The sequence below is a fragment of the Macaca nemestrina genome, chromosome 16 (genome assembly GCF_043159975.1).
Source record: "Macaca nemestrina isolate mMacNem1 chromosome 16, mMacNem.hap1, whole genome shotgun sequence".
NCBI classification, from domain to species: domain Eukaryota; kingdom Metazoa; phylum Chordata; class Mammalia; order Primates; family Cercopithecidae; genus Macaca; species Macaca nemestrina.
Window position 1 is genome coordinate 5644580 of NC_092140.1, and position 18538 is coordinate 5663117.

At 34.7% G+C, this 18538-nt stretch overlaps 1 protein-coding gene across 1 annotated transcript in view; it reads right to left on the reverse strand.

Moving 5' to 3' along the window:
* Window positions 1-13423, reverse strand: part of LOC105485318 (TNF superfamily member 13b) — a 73952-nt gene extending 60529 nt beyond the window's left edge. The window contains exon 1 of the mRNA XM_011747603.3: window positions 801-13423. The gene's annotated coding sequence lies outside the window, so the exon portion shown is untranslated. The remainder of the gene's footprint in view (window positions 1-800) is intronic.
* Window positions 13424-18538: the final 5115 nt, after the last annotated feature.

Sequence of the window (18538 nt, forward strand, 5' to 3'; positions counted from 1 at the left end):
TGAAGTTGTGGGAAAAAAGGGAACACTTATACACTGCTAGTGGGAATTCAAATTAGTTCAGCAAATGTGGAAAACAGTTTGGCAATTTCTCAAAGAACTCAAAGCAGAATTACCATTCTACCTAGCAATTCCATTATTCAGTATATACCCAAAGAAATATAAATCATTCTACCATAAAGAGATATGCACATGCATGTTCATCACAGCAGTATTCACAATAGCAAAGACATGGAATCAACCTAAATGTCCATCAACTATAGACTGGATAAAGAAAATGTGGTACATATACACTATGAAATACTATGCAGCCATAAAGAAGAATGAGATGATATCCTTTGTAGCAACATGGATAGAGCTGGAGGCCATTATCCTAAGCCAACTAGAACAGAAACAGAAAGCCAAATACCACATGTTCTTACTTATAAATGGGAGCTAAAAACTGAGTACATGTGCACACAAAGAAGGGAACAACAGGTGCTTGGGCCTGCTTGATGGTAAAGGGAGGGAGATGGGTGAGGATCAAAAAACTACTTATTGGGCACTACACTTATTATTTGGGTAGCAAAATAATCTGTAAATCAAACCCTTGTGACATGCAATTTGCCTATATAACAAACCTGCACATTTATCCCTGAACCTGAAATGAAAGTTAATAAAAAATCTAGGTCATGTATGAAACTTGGGCCTTATCTGTGACAGGGGCATCCCATAGTGGGAGATGGGCTCTGGCCCATTATGTGGAATAATTGCCAAAGCAGAGGACAAGAATTGACCATTCAAATAACAAAAAAGTTCAATACCTTGTTTTATAGGCACTTCAAAATCATCATAAACCTGACTTGAACTTCTCATCTTTCTCCCAAATCCTTGTGTTCTCCTAGGCAGAAATATAGAAGCATTAATTTTATACTTTCCTGCACCACTCCCAATCAGTTACATTCCAAGTATATCTTGAATCTTTCTACGCCTCTCCAGATCCACTACTATCATTTGAATTCAACTTTTTTTTAACCTAGAATATCCCTAAATGGTCTCATTCATTATAACACCCTTATTGAAATACAGTTTACATGCAATACATTTAATCTTTTCAAGGTACAATTCAATATTTGGTATTTTCAGAGAGTTGTGCAACCATCACAACAGTTCATTTTAGAACATTCTCATCACCCCAGAAAGAAACTTTTTGTCCATTAACAGTCATTCCTCATTTCTCCTGATGCCCCTAGTTCTAAGTAACCACTGATCTACTTTCTGTCTCAGTAGAGTCACCTATTATGGACATTTTGAATCATTGGTATCATACAGTATGGGTCTTTTGGGACTGGCTTCTTTCACCTGGCATAATGTTTCAAACGTTCATGCATGTTGCAGCCTCTATCATTACTCCATTTTCATTGCTAAATAACATTACATCATATGAATCTACCATATTTAATTTATCCAATTATCAGTTAGTGGGCATTTGGGTTGTTTCTACTTTTTGCTCTTACAAATAATGCTGCTATGAATATTCAGGTATAAGTTTTTGTGTGGACATATGTTGCAGTTCTGGAGTATAAATCCTGGGTCACACGTTAACTGCATTTTTAAGATTTTATGAACTGATAAACTGTTTTCCAAAGTGGCTGCTCCATTTTACACTTTTACCAGCAGTGCATGAGTGTTCAAAATGTGTCCACTTCTTCACTGACAGTTGCTTTTTGCTGGTCATTTTTTTATTATGGCCATCCCAATAGGTATAAAAACAGCATCTCATTGTTTTGATTCTCATTTCCTTATGACTGATGACATTGTACATCTTCTGTGTGTTTACTGGCCAACTGTAGATCTTGTTTGGATAATGTGTATTCAAATCCTTGGTCCATTTTTAAATTGGTGTGTTTGCCTTTATATTATTGAGTTGTAGGTGCTCTTTATATATTCTACAAACAAGTCTCTTATCAGATATATAATTTGCACACATTTTCTCCTAAACTGTAGGTTGTCTTTTCACACTTTTGATACTGTCCTTTGAAGCATAATTTTTAAATCAAGTCCAATTTATGTTTTTCTTTGTTTGTTTTGTTTTCATCACTTATGTTTTTGTCATGATATCAAAGAAACCATTGTCTAACCTAAGGTCACAAAGTGATGCCTATGTTATCCTCAAAGAGTTTCATCGTTTTAGCTTTAAATTTAGGTCTTTGCTCCATTTTGATTCACTTTTTTGGATGGCATAACGTAGAAGTATAGATTCATTCTTTTGCATGAATGTTAACATTACCACTATTTATTGCAAAGACTTCCCTTTCCCCATTGAATTGTCCTGGAACTCTTGCCAGAACATCAGCTGAATGTAAATATAGGTTTGTTTGTAGGATTTCAACCCTAGTCCATTGATTTATGTCTATTCTTATGCCTGCATGTCTTGATTATTGTAGCTTTGCAGTAGGTTTCAAAATAAGCATAGATAAGATCTCTAATTTTGTTATTCTTTTTTAAGATCATTCTGGCTATTCTGGGTCCCTTGCATTTGTGTATAAATTTGAGGATCAGCTTGTCCATTTCTAGAAAAATAACAAAGCACCAGCTTAGATTTTGATAGGGGAACATGTTGATCTATCTTTGGAGAGTACAGTAGTCTTCCCTTATCTGTATTAGGGCTGCCATAATAAACAACCAAAACTGAGAGACTTAAAACCACAGAAATTTATTCTCTCACAGTCCTAAATAACAGAAGTCTGAAATCAAGGTGTAAACAGGGTCATACTTTCGCTGGTAGTTTCTAAATGATTCATGGGAATGTTTGGAGTTCCTGGGTGTGAAGCTGCACAACTCCAATCTCTGCCTCCATTGTCACATGGCAATCGTGTGTGTGTGTGTGTGCACGTGTCTATGTGTCTTCATGTGGTGTTTCACTGTTTATGTGTGTATATATCCATGTCTCTTCTACTCTTATTTATAAGGACACCAGTTATATTGAATTAAGGGCTCATCCTTCTTCAGCAGGATCTTAACTTACATTTTAATTATATTTTTATATTTTCAAAGACCCCAGTTCCATATATGGTCACATGCATAGGTTCCAGAAATTAGAATTTCAGTATATCATTTTTGTCATACACAAATCAACTCTCAATAATTCCAATCATATTGGATTTTATTAATAATATATAGAAATAAAATTAATTTTCCATCTTGATCTTCAATCCTGCATCCATATTGAATATGCATGATAGCTCCAGTGTTTTTTAGTGGATTTCTTTATGATCTTCTATGAACAAGATCATGTGATCTGCTAATATAGTTTTACTTCCTCCTTTCTTATCTATATGCTTTGTTATTTTATTTTCTTTCCTAATTGTCCAGAATAGAACCTCAAGTAAAATGTGGAATAGAAGTGACAAGAGTATATATTCTTGTCTTGCTCCTGATCTTAGGGGGAAGATTTCAGTCTTTCATCATTGGGTCTGATGTTGGCTGTATTTTGTAAATGCTTATTATGATATTGAGTCAGTTCCTGTCTATTTCTAGTTTTTTTAAACTGTTTTTTTTTTTTCTTTCTTTTTTAAGGAGATAGAGCCTTTAAGGAGGTAATTAAGGTTAATGAAGGCATAAGGGTAGGGTTGTAAACCCACAGTACTGGTGTCCTTCTAAGAGGAAGAGACAGTAGAAATCTCTCTCTCTCTCTCTCTCTGTGCATACACAGAGGAAAAGTCATGTGAGAATACAGTGAGAAGGTGATCAACTACAAGTCAGGAGGAGAGCCCTCATCAGAAACTGAATTTGTTGGCACCTTGATCATGGACTTTTAGCTTTCAGAACTGTGAGAAAATAAATGTCTGTTTTTTAAGTGAATCAGTCTGTGGTATTTTGTCATGTCAGCCAGAGTGGACTAAAACATATGGTGTATTGCATTAGTTAATACTTAGAGTTTAAACCATCTTTGCATTCCTGTAATAAATGCCACTTGGTCATGGCAATTGATTCTTTTATATATTGCTGGATTCAGTTGGCTGATATGTTATGAGGATTTTGTACCTATATTTATATGGGTAGCTTGATCTTTAGTTTTCTGTCTTGTAATTTCTTTGTCTGGGTTTGGTATCAGAGTAACACTAACCTCATAGAACAACTTGGAATATGTTCACTCATCTTTTATTTTTTGGAACAGTTTGCGTAGGATTGCTGTTAATTCTTCTTTAAAGGTTTGGAACAATTCACTAATGAAGGATCTGGAATTAGAATTTTCTTTGTTGGATGGATTTTGATTATTCAGTCTCTTTACTTGTTGGATGAATTTTGATTATTCAGTCTCTTTACTTGTTTCAGGTCTATTCTGATTTTTTATTTCTTCTTCCATCAGTTTTGAGAGCTTGTATCTTTCTATACATTTTGTCCCACTTGATCTAAATTATCTAATTTGTTGTTTGTTCATGGTACAGCAGTCCTGCCCTTACTTGTCATTTCACTTTCCATAGTTCCAGTTACCTGCAGTAAACTGCAGTCCAAAAATATTAAATGCCAGAAATAAACAATTCATAAGTTTTAAATTGCACACCATTCTAAGTAGTGTGATAAAATCTCATGTCATCCTGCCTCACTTTTTTTTTTAAATAGAGACAGGGTCTCACTGGAGTGCAGTGGTGCAATCATAACTCACTGCAGCCTTGAACTATTGGACTCAAGTGATTCTACCACCTGAGCCTCCCCAGTGGCTGGGACTACAAATGTGTGTCACACCTAGTTGATCCTAGGACATAAATCATCCCCTGTGCTGCATATTATACCCACACATTAGTCAATTAGTAGTTGTCTTGCTTATCAGATCATCCTAACATCCAACCATTGATATTATCACGGCTCAATGATCTGAGATCACCCAAAACACATGGTCCTCCTAACATTACCAGAGGATCAGTAGTAGCCTAACACTGTGCCACACCACAACACACAAGTCATTCACCTCGTTTTCTCTCAGTGGGTAGGCAGCTCATCATCTTGCATTATCACAAGAAGAATAAAGGCAAGTACAGTACAATAAGATATTTCGAGAGAGAGAGAAACAGACTATATTTGCATATTTTTGTTACAGTGTATTTCTATAATTATTCTGTTTTTATTAGTTATTGTTAATCTCGTGCTGAGCCAAATTGGTAAATCACAGGTACGTATAAGGAAAAAATACAGTACATAAAGAGTTCAATATTATCTGTGGTTTCAAGCATCCACTTGGGATTTTGGAACATATCTCCCACAGATAAGTCGTTACTACTACATTTCTTTAAATCTTTTAATTTCAGCAGTAATGTCTCCTCCATTCTTGATGTTATTAACATAATTCTTCTCTTTCTCTCTCTCTCTCTCTTTGTTTCATCAGTCTAGTAAAAGGTTCTTCAATCTTATTGGTCTTTTTCAAAGAACCAACTTTCTGTTTCACTGATTTTTATCTATTGTTTTACTATTCTTTATTTCATTAATTTGAACACTAATATTTATTATTTTTAATCTGCTTGCTTTGTGTTCAATTTGCTCTTCTTTTAGTGTCTCAAGATGGAATATTGGTCTATCAAGTAAAGAATTTTTTAAAAATACAGTATTTTACACTTACAAATTTCCCACTAAGCTGTATGCCTGTTTTTAGCTGCATACTAAGTTTTGGTGTGTTTTATATTTATTTTCATTTATCTTAAAGCATTTTCTAAGTCTCCTTGTGATTTCTTCTTTTACCCACTGGTTATTTAGCAGTGTGTTCTTGAATTTCAACATATTTGCGAGTTTCTCAAATTTCTTTCTGTCATTGAATTCTAGTTTCACCCTATTCTGTTTGGTGAATGTGCTTTGTTATTTCTATCCTTTTAAATTTTCTAAGATTGATTTTATAACCTAGCCTATGGAATCCTGAAAGATCTTCCATGTGCACTTGAAAAGAATATGTATTCTGCTGCTTTTGTGTAGAGTATTCTATCTGTGTATGTGAAGTCTATTCAGTTTATAGTTTGTATAAGTTTTATATTTTCTTGTTGGTCTTCTGCTGATTTGTTCTATCCATTATTGAATGTGTAGTACTGAAGTCTATGACACGTTGAATTGTCTATTTTTTTCTTTCACTTTTGTCAGTTTTTCTTTTGTGTATTATAGGGCTCTATGGTTAGGTGTACATGTTTACAATTGTTATATCTTTCTGATGGATTGACCCTTTATCAATATAAAATAATCCTCTTTATCTTTGGTAAGATTTTATTTTTACAATCTAAACTGCCTGTCTTAATTTTATATTGGTATTATGACACATTTTTAAAGATTTGTGGCTTAAAATATCAATTCATTCTCTTACTTCTCTTACTTGTCTGCAGTCGGAAATCAAAAATCAGTTTCATGAGCTAAATTCAAGATGTTGGTAGGCTGGTTCCCCTGCAAACTCTGAGAGAATTAGTTTACTTGCCTTTTTTAAACTTCTAGTAACTGCCTGCATTTCTTGGTTTGTAATTTCTTCCTCATATCTCTACAATCTCTTGCTTCTGTTGTCATATCTCCAACTTATCACTTTGACATCCTGGTACCCTCATAATGACTTGTTACTACATGAAACTCACTTGATAATCCAGCAAAATCTCTCCATCTCATCTGGGGAATATTCAGTCATCCTACCACAGTGTCTGATAGAAATATAGCCACTTAAGTTTTCTTATAGTTACTGTTTGCATTTGTTATATCATTTACCATTATTCTACTTTAAACTTATTTGTATCTTTCAATATAAAGTATGTCCTCTAGAGAGTACATTGCTGAATCCTATTTCCCACCCCAATTGATTGTCAGCAATCTCTGACTTTAAATTGGACTATTTAATCCATTTGCATTTAATGTTATCATTTGGTATAGTTATATTTATATCTGCCATTTTAGTTGCTTTACTTTGCATTAATGTTTTTGAGTGTAGCATTATTTAATTCAATTCCTTTAATATTTTTTTCACTATGTATATATTTTTTCACTATATTTACTATATTAATATACATATATATTTAAACAGGGTTGCCCAAGCTGGAGGACAGTGGCACAATCATTGCTCACTGCAGCCTCAAATTCCTGAGCTCAAGCCATCCTCTTGCTTCAGCCTCCTGAGTAGGTTGGATTACAGGAGTAGCTTGGACTACCACCACGCCTAGCAAATTTTAATTTTTTTTTTTTTGTAGAAAATGGGGACTTGTTATTGCCCAAGTTTTTCTCAAACTCCTGGCCTCAATTCACCGTCTTGCCTTAGCCTCTCAAAGGGTTAGAGGAGCTACCACACCTGACCTCACAATATATTTTTAAGTGATTTCCTTATTGGTTTCTCTAAGACTTACTATACTTATCATAGTTTATCACAATCTACTTCAAATTTATACTAACTTAATTTCAGTGAGATACAGAAATGTAACTTCTATATAGCTCTCTACCCTCTTTCCTCTTTTGATACTGTTATACATATAAACATCTATGCATGTTATAAAACCAAAACCAAAATAAATTCTTATAATTTTACTTTATAAAATTTTATATTTACTAAGGAGACTTAGGGATAAAAGCAAAGCAAGTATATTTATAGAGTTTGTTATAATAGTCTTCTTACTTACCATTTTAGGTCCACTTTTTTCCCCTGAGGATTCAAGTTACTATCTGACATCATTTCATTATTCCATGGCAGCTTTGCTCCTACCCACTTCCTTTGTTTTTATTATCAAATTACATATTTATTTGTTGTAGACTGAATAATACAATTATGCATATATATTTTATGCAAGTTATTTCCATAATTTAAGAAAAGGAGAAGAAATATGCATGTATACTGTCTTTTCTAATTACATAATTATCTTTACCAGTGCTTTTTGTTTTTTTGTGAGTGGATTCAAATTACCATGTATGATTACTTACTTTCAGTGTGAATGACTTCCTTTAGTATTTCTCACATGGTGGGTCTGCTCACAAAAATTATGTTTTTGTTTCTAGGAATATTTTGCTTCATGTTCATTTCTGAAAGTTTTGTTGAATATAAGATCTTGTTTGACAGCTCTCTTTCAGCACTTGGAATATTTAATACCATTACTTTCTGTCTTCCACTAATCAATTCTGAAGATTAGTCAGCTGTTAATCTTATCGGGGATTTCCTTATACATGATGAGTTGTTCTACTCTTGCTGCATTCAATGTTTTCTCTCTTGTTTTTCAGCACTTTTCCTATGCTGTTTCTAGGTATGGATCACTTTGTGCTCATCCTGCTTGGAGTTCCTTGATCTTGGGTGTATAGATTGATGCTTTTTATCAAATTGGGGGAATTTTTGGTCATTATTTCTTTGGATATTTTCTCTGCTCTTTTCTCTCCTCTCTTTCTGGCACTACCATTATGCATATGTTGGTGCAGTTCTCTGAGGCTCTGCTTATTCTTCTTCATTCTTCTTTGCCCTCTGTGTTTCAGATTGCCTAGTCTTGATCAAGTTTACGTAAACTTTATGAAGTCGATATTCAAGTTTGCTGATTACTTCTGCCAGTTTGATTCTGCTGTTAAGCCTGTCTAGTGAATTTTTCATTTCAGTGACTGTGCATTTCGACATCAGAATTTCCAGTTAGTTCATTATTTAAAATAATTTCTATCTCTTTTGATACTTCTCTGATGAGACGGAGACAGTTTGATGTAAAACAGTTTGATGTAAAAACTGGTTTTACAAAAAGGGAATTATCCCATGCCATAGCCATCTTCCAAGTGTTTACTTTGCTCTAGAATATGACTGTAAAACCAGAGTATCTATAGCATTTAAATTGATTCAAGACACATACATTTAAACATTGCTGACAAATTGTCTTTTTTTCCTTATGACTGGATAAAGAACCAGGTAAACAAATGTAGAATTTGCATTTATCCATAATGTACTACAATGAGCATTCTTTTTCAAAGTAAATTCATATATTTTAAAGAAAACATCCTTTGGTTTTGATCAACCTTATGGAAATCTAGAATAGCTTTTGATTTCTATATACTCAGAATCACAGAAAGCCCTTGCTAGGCTGGGCGCGGTGGCTCACGCCTGTAATCCCAGCACTTTGGGAGGCCGAGGCAGGCAAATCATGAAGTCAGGAGATGGAGACCATCCTGGCTAACATGGTGAAACCCCATCTCTACTAAAAATACAAGAAATTAGCCAGGCATGGTGACGGGTGCCTGTAGTCCCAGCTACTTGGGAGGCTGAGACAGGAGAATGGCATGAACCTGGGAGGCAGAGCTTGCAATGAGCCGAGATCGTGCCACTGACCTCCAGCCTGGGGGAGAGAGGGAGACTTCGTCTCAAAAAAAAAAAAAAAGAAAGCCCTTGCTAGATGCGGCCACTGGAACCAACTGAGCCAAACAGCCACTTTTCACAAGGCCCTGAAAGGTGATATATCATCCCAAGGTCACACAACTTTTTATATAGAAGAATCTCTTTCAATAGCAGTTCAATCATATTTACAAGCTCATTAAATAAAATGATACTTTTTATGAGAAAACTGTGACATTTGATAGAAATATAAACCACATTTGTAGGCAAAAAATAAAACATTTTATATAGCTTGACATTAAATTGTTAACCGCATCACTATTTTGACAATCCGAAAGGAAGGAGGAAAATATAAGGCTGATTCACCACATATTCTATTTAAATTTCTCATTTTATATGTGGAACAGTGAAGATTAGACTGCAGGCTCTTTAATTTCAGGGCTCCTCTGATGTGTAAAGTATACTTGTTGACATCTTATAATAAGGTAATTCTAATCTAATATTCAGCTCGTCTTCCTCTTATTGGACCTAAGAAGCACAGCACCTTTCCTGAAAGAGTCCAGTGATATTAAAAAGGAACCATGTAATGTTACCGGACGGACTACAGGCCTCAGCTTTCTCCAAAATGCTGATGATCGAGGTGCTCTTACCATGCCCCTCACTTCTTTCTGAATCCTCACCAGAAGCCCAGTTAATGTCCACATTGCTACCAACAGTCTTTTTAAGGCAATCTACACTTTTTGTAGTACATTTCTCAAAATTCTTCTAGCCTTATTCACTATCTAACTCCAAAGCTATTTCCCCATTTCCTCTACCAAAATCTGTATTATCTTCCTATGAAAGCCATAATAAATTACCAAAATCTTGGAAGATTAAAACAATGGGAATTCATTCTCTGATCATTCTGGAGGCCACCAGTCTGAAATTAAGCGCCAGCAGGACCACCCCCTCCAAAGGCTTCTGGGGAGGAGTCTTCCCTTGCTTCTAGTTTCTGTGGCTGCTAGTGTTCCTAGGCCTCCTTGTCTCATGGTCTCGTCACTGCAGTCTCCACCCCCATCTTCACATATCCTTCTCTCTTTGTGTGTCAAATCTCCCTCTGCCTCTCTTTTATGGCAGTTATGATTGGATTAAGAGCCTACGCAGATAGTCCAGGATAATCTTCCCAAGTCAAGAACCTTAATTTAATCACATCTGCAAAAACTTTTTCCTTACAAGGTAACATGTACAGATTGCAGGGATTAGAACCAGCTAACTTTGGAGCCGTTATCCAGCCAATACAGAAACTAAAGAGATTTCATAACTAAATGCAACTTGTGGTTTGAAACTCAATTCTGTTAATATAAAGGACATTATTGAGATAATTAGCCAGACTTGAAAGGGATCTGAGAATTCAGTGGTAGTAAATTATTGGTTAATTTCTTGACTGTAATGGTTGCATTGTGAATGTGTAGAATATTTTAAATAAATACACATGGAAATATTCACAGGTGATGGTGCATTAGTTCAGGGACTTATTTTCAATGATTTAAAAATAATTATTTTACTGTACTTCCAACCTTCTGTAAGTTTGTGATTGAAAACAATAATACAATAAAAATGTGAATGGAGAAAAAAGAAAGAAAAGGGACCGGATTGAGGGACTACTAATACCTCCAGAGGAAGAAGTGAGAGGTTCAAGCAGAAAGGGAAATTCAACAAAATGATATAGGACTGTTTAATCTCAAGGCAGATCAAAAAGTGTGCTCTTTTCTGAGCTACATTGTAATCTAAGCGTATATTTTTCTCACATTCCAGTATTCCTACTCCCTTGCATTTTTTTTCCATCTCTTACTAGGAGATAGTACATTTTGCTAAACTGACCTTCTTCTGAAAAATTCCCCATGATTTGCCTTTTATCTCTTCCAGCTTTACTCACATAAATAAGAATTAGAAGTCAATGAATTATTCATTAATATGTTTTCTTGAATTTGAGGCTCTAAGTATCAATTATTCTAATAAGGGAAATAAACTGCACTATTAGAACAAAAATGGTTTATATTTTAGATTAGCTACTCCCCTTATAAAATGGAACACAAATAATTGTTATAAACATATATATTCCAAATATGAGGTAAAATTTGCACATGGAAAAATTTACATTCTCCTTCCCTTCAAAAAAGCCTTCTATTGTTTTTCTTTTAAGTGCAAAACAGCATAAAACATTATTTTGGCCACCTACCCCAACTACCTTGTATTCCAGTAAACAAAATGTCACGTAAACCAACCTCTAAGGATTGTGTTTTAATTAACATGATTTTAATTACATGATTGTGTTTTAATGATAAGTGTAACCATCACCTTGTACTCCATTACCACCTTTATGATTACCTTGAGTTTAATGCCCAGATTAATCCAACTGCATATTGCAGCCTTTACAAGCTTGTGGGGTGCACAGTGATGCAAATGGAGACTACTGAAAGTTCTAGAGCTTTCCACTCTCGCAAAAAGTGACTCTGCCTGCAAATGTATTTAAATGTTAATATATTTTCCATCAATATCATTAGGTAGTGGAAGATTTTCTGTATGGCAGGAATGTTTTCATTCATTAAATGTTTATTGAATGTCAGCTATGTGTCAAAGGCATTGGTCTCTCCATTGAGGAGTGAGTGTTGTGCCCACCTTCACAAAATTTATAATCTATTGGGTGAAACTCTATACTTGGTGTCTGTGTGTCTATAACTCAAGGTGTTAATGACTAGTTAATGACTAATGGCAGGATATTCAAATACAGGTAATGGTGAAATACAGTAATAGACTAGGAGGGATGGCAGCCTTGAAAAATTATTAAATCAGCTCTCATTCATCTCCAGGGCCACTTTTAAGAAAGAATTAGAACTGTTTATTGTCTTACTCACTTTGGGCTGCTGTAACAAGTATCATAGACTAAATGGCTTAAACAGAAATGTATTTCTCACATTTCTGGAAGCTAGAAAGTCCAAGGTCAAGGTGCTGGCAGACCCTATGTCTGGTAAGGGCACTCTTCCTGGTTGGCAGACAGCTATCTCCTTGTATCCTCACATGGCAGAGAGAGGTAGGAGTAGCTCTCTTCATGAGGGCCCTCATTTCTCCACATTCATAAGGTCACTGCCTCGCAAATCCCCACCTCCTAATACCATCACTTTGGGGATTAGGGTCTCACACATGAATTTTGGGAGAGCACAAATAGTCCATAATATTTACTGTTTCCAGAGATTCTGCCCTTCCCACATCCTCCCTTATGCAGTCTGTCCTGTGTTTTGAGGAGTGCATGCTCTTTGCAGAGGAGCCTGGAACTCACTTATACCTCAAGAAATATGCTCTAGAACAAAAGACTAAGAAAAATGCCAGTGTCACATTAATTCAAGTGTCTGCGTCATTTCATTTGTTTTAAAAGTAATCGTGATGATGAATTTTTAATAAGGGAACCATGGCTACAGGGTTAAAAAACGACGGAAAAAAATCAAAACTGGCACAGAGACTATCACCCAAACTGGATGTCCCATGACAAGGGCTTCTTTGGCCTTCCACTAATGTGCCCACCTGACTTTCTGGTTCTTCCTGTCTTATCCAACACCAGATCTACTTGATACTGCCACACTTGTTGATCTCCACTGATCTCTGTTCCACATCCACTACCTGTACTCTTTGCTCCTCTCTTTCCTGAGCTTAGTTACCAGTCTCTTCTGCTCTCCTTAAGATGGAGCCCTCAAGGAACATACAACCTGCACAATTATTGCCCCTCTTATTTTCTGTAGACTGCTGTAATTACACGGGTAACTTCCAATGTTTCTACTTTATTACTTTGGGGTGCGTGTGTAACTTCCAGGTTTGTTGCTATTTTAAGTCTAAACCTTTAAGAAATGTGAAGTATTAAAGTAATGGCCTTCGTGTTTTTCGTCTTAAAGATGGAAAAGTTTGGACAAACTTTATAATCAGTGTGCACATTCTATACAGAAAATGTATTTAGTACTACAACATGCTCAGCACTGTGCCAGGTGCTATGTAAGACAGGAATCACATGACACTCCTGTCAGATCAAAAGACAATATATTATAAAGAAATGAATTGAATATAATCAAGTATCAAAATACAAAATGCTTTGAGTGCAATGGGTGTTCAGAAAAAGAAAAAAAAAAAAAAAAAAAAAACTATTGGTAGAGCTACCATAAATTCGGTCAGGGACTCAGGGACATAGAGAGGTGGGAGGGAGGTACTGGATCTAGAGGTTAAAGCACCAGATATAAATAAACAAACAGAAGAAGAGTAAGTTTGATTCAAGAAAGAGAAAGAACAGATACCTTTTACAAGGTTTAGTTTGTAAAGGACCCTACAGAATGAAAGCTCTGACTTTGATCTACTGAGAAATGCAGCCACTGAAAACCACTGGATAGGGAATGATAAGAGAGTTTTTCTGGTAAGTTAGAAAGAATAGGGCAATGATCCAGTTCATATTCAGTTATTAAGAATAAATGACAAAAAGGACTCAGAACAATACTTGGAACACAAAAAGCACCCAATAAAAATGTTGACTACTATGAAATAATTTGAGGGACTGGTATGGTAGTAGTGGAAATGTTGGGAAAATAAATCTTATTGGAAAAACAGCAAGATGTGTTTCAAAATATCAGGAATAAAAAGACAACTTCAAGATTTTTTTTTTTTTTTTTGAGGCGGAGTCTCGCTCTGTCGCCCAGGCTGGAGTGCAGTGGCCGGATCTCGGCTCACTGCAAGCTCCGCCTCCCGGATTTACGCCATTCTCCTGCCTCAGCCTCCTGAGTAGCTGGGACTACAGGCGCCCGCCACCTCGCCCGGCTAATTTCTTTTTGTATTTTTAGTAGAGACGGGGTTTCACCGTGTTAGCCAGGATGGTCTCGATCTCCTGACCTCGTGATCCGCCCGTCTCGGCCTCCCAAAGTGCTGGGATTACAGGCTTGAGCCACCGCGCCCGGCACAACTTCAAGATTTTTTGAGAGGATAACTCTTATGAGACTAACATCTAGATTTTCCTACAGAAACACCCATTTAGTGACTTTGAAAACATGTACGTTACTGTATAATACTTATTTCAATTCACAGTCAATTCTTTTGGATTCCTGAATAACTGATCAACTTGTAACCCATTTCAACATTTCTAATCTATTCCAACATGAACAAAATTTTCAAATTGTTTGGGTAAATTAGCAAATGAATAGCTGTCCTCGATTTAGAATCAGAGACCTGGACTGACATCTTGGTTCACTCTAGGTAACCTTGCGCATGTTACTGAACCACTCTGAGTCTATTTCTTATAAAATGGGACTACAAATCACTCTAAGGTTTGTTGTGAAGATTCAATTAACACATTCAACACCTGGGCCTTATATTTGAAGATCCTCAAAAAATTTCTTTACCTTCCTCTGCCCTTAGTGAAATAGGAGCTATAGTCTCTAGCCAGATCTAATTGTTCATGCTTTTTAGTTATGTAATGGAATGTAAGGAAAGAGCTGGAGAGTGAAATGGCAATGTGAAAAAGCTTATCTTGCAAAATTAAGAAACAGTAATCTAAAAACGACTTCACCCTGGGATTCAAGTTGGTGATCTTTCAGGGTAGTACATGAGAGACCCTAGCTCCCACCAGATCTACCCATACAAAGATGGGCTCCAATATGTGAATTCTTCATCTTCCCTTTCAGGGGACCATTTAAGATTCATCATACACATCCTATTATCCAACTCATTCTGATATATTCAAGCGTGCACATTTCTTGTTAGGAAAAGCAAGGTATAGGCCCCTAAAGGCTTAGTATCAGGCCACTTTTTGATCATTAAAAACCATTAACTAAAATACAAACAAGAGGGGAAAAAAAGCAGAATATTTTTAAAAAGCATTTTATGAAATCTGAAGGTAACATAATAATTATGAAGTTAAAATGTATTCATTCCTAGATTCAATTAACTAAAGAAATGCATTAGGGATTAGTCATTCACCAGTGGTTCATGTATAGTTTTAATATGAGCCTAAATTAAATGTAAGAGGATAATACTCTCTGGGGAATGAAATATAAATCTAACTTCTATTTTTTATCCATACCATTACTAGAATAAAATTCATTAATTTCAGTACAAATTAAGGAATTTTACATAACCATTGAGAAAACTTTAATGTCCTACCATAAAATTCTAGATTAACAATTTTTAAAAGACTGAATACAAACTATCTGAAGACATTAGTCAAATTTTTAATGTACCAATTTATTGCATATGTCAGTACAGAAAAATAGAAAGTATATTTTAAAAGAAATTTATTGTAAAAAACAAATGTAAATGTTTGCTTGCCATGGTTAGCACACAATGTACTATGACATTCAAATTTGAGTTATAAAATTTTATTACTTCAAATAAAATATGGCAAATAACAAAAATGATTTACATTATGAAATGGGATTAACTTATTTTATACTGAACATACTTGAATATGTTAAAAACAACTTGAATTTTCCATATACGCTGTACTGACAGAAATCATTATAAATTATGGTAAACACACACTCACCTGTTACATATGTATATACGGCACTTTTTGTAAAAAAGTGTCTCATACATACTCCTGTGTTTAACCTACATTTTAAGATACAAAATATAAATGGAGGTATATTTGTGCCATTTGGCAAAAATGTGTAGACTAGTATTAAGATGACTGCATTTGTCTTGCCATACAAATGAATATATTATTTCCAATTTGCTAAAACGATGTGTGTATATATATATAGTATTAAGAATAAACAGATGTACATTTCATTTTCTACCCTATCAATTTAAAAAATAAATGTCTGTGCTCTGTCATTTCCATCTTTACCTGAGTAATATGAAAATACATAAATTTAAGTGGATAATCCAAAAGGGTTACTTATGACTAATTTTTCCTCTCACAGTTTTAAAAAATATATATAATTATCAAACATAATAGGAAAAAGGGAAAGGAGAAGAATCAGTGGAAGATTTCAGTATCTCAATCGTGACTTAAATTAAAAAGTGACTTCTGTGACATTCTTTTTACAGTTTACCTTACCTATCCCTATCCTCAAGGAGAAAAGGGTCTCCTTAATCTAAACTGCTCTTAAGCTATCTGAGCTTGAAAGATAATTTACAAAAAATGAAATATGGCCTTCACTCTTTAATTCCCCCAAACCTATTCCCACCAAGCCGAATCTTACAAATGTAAGAAATATGTAAGCATCAGATGGTATGAATTCTCAACAGATATTATAGCATAATTACTCCAGTGACATATTACCAAAGCTGTAATCTATGTAATTATCAAGTGTCTACAGGTAATCATAAATTTCAGCAGCCCTGTAGCAAAATTCAGAACACCATTTTTATGAAAATATCAATTTTAACAGTCAAAAACATTGCAGTAACAGGGTAGTTGCAATGTCAAGTGCCACAGCCACTTTTTGTTAGAAATGCTTTGCGTCCAAATGTTTTGCACTATTTCCTTTCACCAATCTCATTATTTTCCCTATCTAAATGTAAAAATTGTGTCACACTTTTCTTTCTAGTTGTTTCTATCCTACTAGTATTCTATTACGTGTCACAAATTATTTTTTCTCTTATTTTGCAGAATTCTTTTTAGGATCCTTTTAAATATTTTTTTCACCAGTTTTTCCCCCCCAATCGTTCCCTTTAAAATAATGTGAGATTTTATTCTAAATGAGCTGTATCTTGCCATATTTAAGATCACTCTAGGATCCCCAAATTTATAGTAACTTAATAACTTAGAGTTCTTTTGTAAACTCCTATAGCTGCTCTTGCATAAATAAGTCAGAAGTTAATAAACAAGATAGGTACATATACTTCCATTCACTAAGCTATGGGTCCAAAGTGAGGGAGTGACTCCTGAAGAAGTCTCATTTTACCAGGACCAATTGCTTTGGCTACAAAACTAGAAATATTTTCAAAAATGATGCCATGGGCTTCATGGACCCTGATACTAAGTTTGTTTTCCACCTCTTACTCATCTAAGGAAACAGTCTCAAATACAGATGCTAGTGGAGAAAGATGTGGTACAGCCCCAGGCACAGCCTCTGCCCTTAGCTGCAGAAAGAAAGGCTCCTTAACCCTACGAAGACAATGAAGGTAGGGGACGGCAAACAAGTACTCTACAATTTTTGAAGTCCTGGCTTAAAATTTAAAAAGATAGTTTATAAACCTGGAATATCAAAAAGAAAAAGCAGCATAAAAGCAAAATACTGATGAAGAAACAGCTTTTATACCTCATCAGCATATTTAGAACTAAAGCTGATAAATTTCTCCATAGTGTAATGACTGATTACATAAAAACATAAGGTGTTTTTTTGTAAACTTTAAAGAATGATACAAATATAAGGTATGCCATGTAAGCTCGTGTCTAAATATACATTTTGTTGTATTTTCTTTTTAATACATTTATATTTAGAATAGTCATTCTACATAGCAAGGACCGACAAGAAAAGTAGCCTTTAATTGTGGTGAATTTATACATACAAAATATGCCTTCCATGATATGCATTACCAACTTGTTTTAAAAAGCAAGACTTTTTACAATTAATAATTTATAGAAAAACATTATTCTTAGAAATCATACTTGCTATAATTTATTTTTTCTAAACACTGGCATAAAGTGAGTAAGAATGCTATTTGGCAAAAGTATTTCTAGCCCTATCTCCATTGAAAGTTTTAAATTGAGGTCAACATTATTGACCCATTATTTCTCTGTTCTAGTTGCTTGCAGAAAGCCACTAAATACAGCTAAAATATTCAAAATATTATATGTTAAAGCTGACATAATATTACACAAAGCTCAATTACATCTAATTTTTGAGGACTGCATGAAATAACTTGGCACAATTATGACTCAGAGCGTGTATTTTTATTAAGGTATATCCTGCAAGTTTTAAGGGACTTTTTTCTAAGATTTTCTTACTTTTCTATGCATCTAAATCCTACTTCCCACCTATAGCTATTTAACTGCTAAATGTGGTAATAGGTTTTGTGTCAAAAAGCTCCAGAATTCCTTCATTCCCACACTCCTACATGTAAAACTTTTAAAATAAATAAATAAGACTTCCTAAAACTATCTTTTGATTGTAGGAGTTCTATTTCACAACATTAAACCAAGAACATTGTTTTTTATTGTTGTTGTTGTTGGATTGTGTAACTTTTATTTTCAAGAAGTTCAATAAATGATATCTTGCCTTTGATAGGATAGATATAACTAGGTAC